Below are 7,946 nucleotides of genomic sequence, written 5' to 3' on the forward strand. Positions count from 1 at the left end.
TGAAATCCAATTTGCTAATAATGTGGTAATGGTTGATCTGATAGGATTTTCCTATCTGCACAAATTACCGAAAACATGAGACAAAATGAAAGCTTAAAGCTGTCTATTTTGTGCTTACAATAGACAGTCTTCCAATTATTAATGTGACTATATTTTTAGTGCAAATAAATAGCGTGTATTAGCTACTAAAAAACTGGAGACACTTTGTTCTTTTCTCACGGGCTGAATGGAGTCATTTTCAAGTACAGACATTTAATAAAGCTATTAATAAAAAAAATCCTTATGCATTATTGATTATAATTACAGTAGCCCCCCATAGCTGTAGGTGATACGTTCCACGAATTACCGTGGAAGCGCGAAACTGCGGATAGTAGCAAACCTATTCGTTTAAGTGGGAAATGTACCTCCCTGGCAGTTCTCTGGTCCCTGGTTCTGGAATGTTCCATGTAATATGTTTAAGCCGTGGGAAACTGCAGGTAACTGAAACCACAGAAACTGACTCTACAGATACAGCAGTCGCCCTGTGCTTATTCAACTAGAACTCTTCAGAATTCATAACAGTTCTAAAGATGAGTTACATTGGACTTGAAATGTTAATCAGTTTCTCTCTCCACAGATACTGTCAGACCTCCAGTGTTTTCCCAGCATCCTCTGTGTTTGGGCTGAACCTATTTTTTGGCTAAGTCTCATTTGTGTCTTGCACTATTCCTGGAGAACTCACCACTGCCAGAATACCTCAGAATCCTTGCACTGGTGCTATCTTTAAAAGATTATTGTGCATCCAGACAAGCGCTATCAGTCTGGAATTCCACTGCCCATTTCCTGAAGTTTTCCCAGTCATGGCAGAAAAGGGAAAATTGATGTGCTGTTTTGCAGGCATGCAAATGCATGCCCTGTTGAACAGCATGGTATAGAGTTAGGATGTTTTTTTTCCCCCAGGATCTGCAGAGGAGGCCATGTCAGCCTGTTGTCACCTGAGTCAATACAGTTTCGACCATCTGGAGGAATGCACAGCAACACTGACTTTCTCCACACTGTCAATGTAAGTGCCACTATCACATTTTACAGCCCAGAAAGATGCCCTTCGGCCCATCATGTCTGTGCCAGTCACCAAGCACCTGAAAACAATTGCCCTTAATATGCTGATAAAAGGAATTGTGTAATTTCCTTTATTTTAGCTTCCATTAATTTTTCATGTGTCCCCCACCTTTGCTTTCCTAATTTATATTTTAGTTAAGGTCCTGCATATTCTACATCCAGATAGGGCTTGGGTTGTTCAGAGTCCTGCTACCTACCATAAACTTGTCTTTTATCCTATACATTCTTCAATATCCAGGATTCCCTGGTTTTAGTTACCTCACTCTTCTCCTTTACAAGAATACTTCGGCCATCCACATTTCACTCTTTCCTCTTTGAGGGACTTTCACTGCTTCAATGTGGATTTTCCTACAAGCTGCTCCCAGTAATTGTCCTATCATATTAAAATTAACTTTATCCTAATTCAAAACTTTTATTTCTGGTCTACGTTTGTTTGTTTTTTCCATGATCACTTTAAATCTTACTGAGCTATGGTCACAATCACTGAAATGTTCTGCAATTGATACTTGTACCACTTAGTTAGCTTCATTTCCTAAAATTAGGTCCTGACTGCCCCCCTTCTTGACATTTTGCACCAGGCGTAATCCAGAGATTACAAACTTTGAGGTCCTGCTTTTCAATCTCCTATTTAGTTCTCTAAGTTCTTGTCGCAAGTCATAATTCTTTTCTCTACATATGTTGCACGTCCCAAACCGTCAATCTCTGATTGTTCTCTCTCCCACTTCAGAATGCCCTGTAGCTGTTCAATGACATCTTTGTCCCTGGCCCACCGAGGCAACACACCATTCTGGAATCATGACTGAAGCTACAGAAATGCCTGTCTGTACCCCTCCTACCTTTATAGCTCTCCCTCGCTGTCTGGTCCCCCTGGCTGTAGAGTTGGGCTCTGACTGCATTCGCCAGATGAACTGTCAATCTAATTGGTTTCCAACACAAAAGAAAACGGTTCTGGAGTGACTTGCACTTTGAAGCTTTCTAGACTTCCTACGTATCTCTCTTCTTCTGACTGACGGTCACCCAATTCCTTCTCTGACTGTACTTCCTTAATCTGTCGGATGACCATGTCTAAAAACATGTAACAGTCAGCCTTGTAGATGCACTGCTGTATCACCAACCAATGCTCATGTTCCAAAACCCAGTGCTCAAGTTGATCAAACCAGTGACATTTCCTGCAGATGTGGACGACCAGACTGCCAGGAGCATCTAAGATTTCCCACATAGACCAGGCTGGCAATATATGGGACTGAGACCCCCTGCCATACCTTTAACTAAATATAAAATCTTCCATTAAAATAAATTAAGTAGAAAATTAATTAACACTTCTTTTCAGAAAAATAATCTAGAATGCAGTTTCTTTTCTTAATGCTGTTTTAAAGTGGACAAAAAAATCTACCCGTGATCTCACTGCTTTTTGCTGACGCACCTTCATTAGCGTTTTCAAATTCCCACAGGATTCATGTTGGATTTCAGCTGCTGCTCCAACTGAAGTTGATCTATGCCATGTCTCTCAGGCTTTTGTAGGGAAGCTTTGCTACCACCATTTGCCCCGAGGTTTGCTCTACTCCACTGCAGCTCTGACTGGCTCCTCTTCAAATCAGACTAAGCTATAGACAAAGTTAAGATTGTTCTAGTCTATGTCCTGAGTTCTACTCAGGTCCACTCTCTCAGTTTGATTTACAGTGACCCTGAACAACTTTCCCTCTAAGCTGCACTGGGGTGCTCCATTGAGGTTCTGTGCACGCCAATCTTGTCCCAAAGGATTGACTTCTGATTTCAGAAGTTGACATAGTACACGGATCTTGAGATCTGCGCACTGAATAGGAAATTAGACAGTATTGATCTTGACTACTACATCCTCCTCCCAGTCCTTCACAGTGATTCTGACTTAATGACTGCTTCAGTGTTTCTGACTTGCTGCACAGCGTTCCCAGTCCCTGGTAGTCTTCTCACTGATACCTCACACTGTCTATTTCTGCCACTGTACCTAATTCCCACCAAGTCTCATGCTGTAACATTCTCACTACTGCCTGTAGCATTCTCCCTCACTCTATCACCTACCCAACCTCAAACATCACTAATCCTGCATGCCTTCTTCATTGCCTACTCATTTGCTTGGAACAATTCCCTACCTGCACCAAAAAAAAGACGTGCCACCTATCTTCATCTCTCTTAATACTTGCCTTTCTTTCTCATTCCTGAAGAAAAACAGCCCAATTAGAAATACTCAAGGCAGGGAATATGCAGCCCGTCATTCAGCTCTTTAACCCTTATGTGGAGAGAATCCTGACTCTAACCACCCCTAACAGGGCCTGGAATGGTATGAGAAGCTATTGACTTAGTGTGTTGGGAAACATCAAGCAAAAGCTAGCCCCTTGACTTGACTGAATCATAGAGGCCTATAGCACAAAAAAATTCCCTTTGGCTCATTGAGCCTGTGCCTGTCAAAAACAGCCACCGAACAATTCTAATCCCAGTTTCCAGCTCTTGGTCCATAGCCTTGTTTGCCTTGGCATTGCAAGCACACTCTACATACTTCTTCAATGTTAAAAATCACACAACACAGGTTATAGTCCAACAAGTTTATTTGGAAGCACTAGCTTTCACAGCACCACTCCTTCTTCAGGTGGTTGTGGGTAGGACCACAAGACACAGAATTTATAACAAAAGGTTACGTGCCATGCAAGTAAAATGATATATTCTTCAATGTTGTGAGGAATTTTGCCTCTACCACCCTTACAGGCAGTGAGTTCCTGATTCCCACCACCCTTTGGCTGACAAGATTTTTTCTCACGTCCCCTCTAAACCTTATCTTAAAGCTATGCCCATGATCACTGATCTCGAAGGGGAAAAAGTTCCTTCTCATTAACCCTGTCTATGCCCCTCATTTCTGTCTCTTGCCCATATTGACAACCACGACATGCTTCCTGGCTTTCTATCTGGACTAAATGCAGTTGTCAATACAGTAGTACTGTGAACATATCTCTGGCTAAAAGGTCAAAGCACAAAAAGGCACAGCAAAACAAGGATGCTGTGAACATCTAAGTAGGCTCAGAGTGAGCAAGTGTTATGACAGCATGTGAACTGGCCAGAAATGTAGACTTAATCTATGAGCTGGATGTGTGTCCCTGAGTGCAGCAACATTAATTGTAATTAATAATTGCCAGTGCAGCCCAAGGTGCTGCATTGAAATAGAGAAGTGTACTTTAAGTAGACCAAAGATATGGCATGAGGGTTCTTAGAATCTGACACATATCGGATACCAATATCCATGGATGTCACATGTATGTGGCCAGTACCCATGTTGTGTGTCCTGAATGTTGGTGTCTGGTGTCCAACATGGAAGCCCTTTGGAGCAGCAGCAAGTTGAAGTCACCAGATATCCAATCTGACTTTCCTGTTAAGAATTCTTGACACCTAGTTTTTTTTGGTGCATTTGGTAAAATAGGAAGCTGAATATCAATCAGTATGATGTCCTGATAATAAGGTAATTAATAAGCATTAATCCCCTTTATAGACCACTTGCTACTACCTAGCGAGATACTTGCCTTGATATCTGAGAGATGTGTAAAAGATGCAGCAAGTTGCTCCCGACATCGACATAGACTGCATAATCTTTCTCACATACTTCTGGCACAAATCCATCATAGACCCCATTGTTCAACCCCTTATAAGTCCCTGCCCAGGACTGAAGTCAGGTTTGCCATTGTTCTGAGGAAGTTAGTGTCGTTGTGTGTCTGCACAAGATGGCTTCTTTCAAAGACAGTGCATTGATTTAAAATAACCTGTTGGCCCTGCTAGACGAGGAGAATGATAGAGCTGGATTTTCCAAAGAGTGACAACCTCAAGCCCTCCTAGAGCCTGACGTTACCTACCCATCTCGGTAACCATCTTACACTAACCCCAGCACCCTACCCTTGAACTAGCTGGCACCCTGCTCATCTGGGATCCAAATCCTAGTCAGCTTGCATCCCTCCTGATGTACACACTGCCCCCCTACTCACTTGGCACTCTACTTCCCTGGCAAAGTCTCACCTACCTGGTTGGAACCTTCTCCTGGGACCCTAACCCCAATAAAGATGGCACCCTTAGGGGGTCAGGTCGTGTAGGATTGTCAGGTCAGGGTCTAAGAGGCTGTAAGCAGTTTGGGGGAGGTGTAGTTACAGTCATTGTGTCATAGAGATGTACAGCATGGAAACAGACCCTTCAATTCAACTCGTCCATGCTGACCAGATATTTCAACTTAATCTAGTCCCACCTGCCTGCACCCAGCCCACATCCCTCCAAACCCTTCCTATTCATACAACCAACTGACTCCCACAGCTACCTAGACTACATCTCCTCCCACCCTGCCCCCTGTAAAACGCCATCCCATATTCCCAATTCCTTCGTCTCCGCCGCATCTGCTCCCAGGAGGACCAGTTCCAATACCATACAAACCAGATGGCCTCCTTGTTCAAAGACCGCAATTTCCCCCCAGATGTGATCGACAATGCCCTCCACTGCATCTCCTCCACTTCCAGATCCTCAGCCCTTGAGTCCCACCCCTCCAATCGCCACCAGGACAGAACTCCACTGGTCCTCACCTACCACCCCATCAACCTCCATATACATTGTATGATCCGTCATTTCCGCCACCTCCAAACGGACCCCACCACCAGAGATATATTTCCCTCCTCTCCCCTATCAGTCTTCCGAAAAGACCACTCCCTCCGTGACTCCCTCGTCAGGTCCACACCCCCCACCAACCCAACCTCCACTCCCGGCAGGTTCCCCTGCAACCGCAAGAAATGCAAAACTTGCACCCACACCTCTCCCCTTACTTCCCTCCAAGGCGCCAAGGGATCCTTCCATATCCGCCATAAATTCGCCTGCACCTCCACACGCATCATTTACTGCACCCGATGTGGCCTCCTCTATATTGGGGAGACAAACCGCCTACTCGCGGAACATTTCAGAGAGCACCTCTGGGACATCCGGACCAACCAACCCAACCACCCCGTGGCTCAACACTTCAACTCCCCCTCCCACTCCACTAAGGACATGCAGGTCCTTGGACTCCTCCGTCGCCAGACCATAGCGCTGCGACGGCTGGAGGAAGAGCGCCTCATCTTCCGCCTAGGAACCCTCCAACCACAAGGGATGAACTCAGATTTCTCCAGTTTCCTCATTTCCCCTCCCCCCACCTTGTCTCAGTCAAATCCCTCAAACTCAGCACCGCCTTCCTAACCTGCAATCTTCTTCCTGACCTCTCCGTCCCCACCCCCACTACGGCCAATCACCCTCACCTTGACCTCCTTCCACCTATCACATTTCCAATGTCCCTCCCCCAAGTCCCTCCTCCCTACCTTTTATCTTAGCCTGCTGGACACACTTTCCTCATTCCTGAAGAAGGGCTCATGCCCGAAACATCGACTCTCCTGCTCCTTGGATGCTGCCTGACCTGCTGTGCTTTTCCAGCAACACATTTTCAGCTCTAATCTCCAGCATCTGCAGTCCTCACTTTCTCCTATTCAAACATCCATCCAGATGTCTTTTAAATGTTGCAATTGTACCAGCCTCCACCACTGTCTCTGGCAACTCATTCCACCCATGCACCACCCTCTGTGTAAAACAGTTGCCCCTTAGGTCTCTTTTTTAACTTTCCCCTCTCACCATAAACCTCTGCCCTCTAGTTCTGGACTCATCTACCCCAAGGAAAATACCTTGTCTATTTACCCTATCCATGCCCCTCATAATTTTATAAATCTCCATAAGGTCACCCCTCAGCCTTTGACATTCCAGGGAAAACAGCCCTAACCCATTCAACCTCTCCCTATAACTCAAATCGTCCAACCCTGGCAAAACGCTTCACAACATCTTTCTGATAGGAAGAAGACCAGGATTAGATGAAAGATTCCAAAAGTGGCCTAACCAAAGACCTGTACAGCCACAACATGACCTCCCAACTTTTGTATTCAATGCTCTGACCAATAAAGGAAAACATACCAAACGCCTTCTTCACTATCATACCCATTTGCAACTCCACTTTCAAGGTGCTATGAACCTGCACTCCAAGGTCTCTAGGACCTTACCATTAAATGTATAAGTCCTGCTAAGATTTGCTTTCCCAAAATGCAGCATATCGTATTTACCTAAATTTAACTCCATCTGCCACTCCTCAACCCACTGGCTCATCTGGTCAAGATCCCTTGTAATCTGAGGTAACCCTCTTCACTGTCCACTAGACCGCCAACTTTGGTGTCATCTGCAAACTTATTAACCATACCTCTTATGCTCACATCCAAATCATTTATATAAAAGACAAAAAGTAGTGAACCCAGCACCGACCCTTGTGGCACTCCACTTGTCACAGGTCTCCAGTGAGAAAGACCTTGGACTCCTCCATCGCCAGACCATAACAACACGACGGTTGGAGGAAGAGCGCCTCATCTTCCGCCTGGGAACCCTCCAACCACAAGGGATGAACTCAGATTTCTCCAGTTTCCTCATTTCCCCTCCTCCCACCTTGTCTCAGTCAAATCCCTCGAACTCAGCACTGCCTTCCTAACCTGCAATCTTCTTCCTGACCTCTCCGCCCCCACCCCACTCCAGCCTATCACCCTCACCTTGACCTCCTTCCACCTATCGCATCTCCAACGCCCCTCCCCCAAGTCCCTCCTCCCTACCTTTTATCTCAGCCTGCTGGACACACTTTCCTCATTCCTGAAGAAGGGTTTATGCCCGAAACGTCGAATCTCCTGTTCCTTGGATGCTGCCTGACCTGCTGCGCTTTTCCAGCAACACATTTTCAGCTACCAAAAGGTCTTCTCAAAGCTCACCATCAAGGGAACATAGGGGTGGGCAATAAA

Source organism: Hemiscyllium ocellatum, chromosome 14 (assembly GCF_020745735.1).
Source record: "Hemiscyllium ocellatum isolate sHemOce1 chromosome 14, sHemOce1.pat.X.cur, whole genome shotgun sequence".
NCBI classification, from domain to species: Eukaryota; Metazoa; Chordata; class Chondrichthyes; order Orectolobiformes; family Hemiscylliidae; genus Hemiscyllium; species Hemiscyllium ocellatum.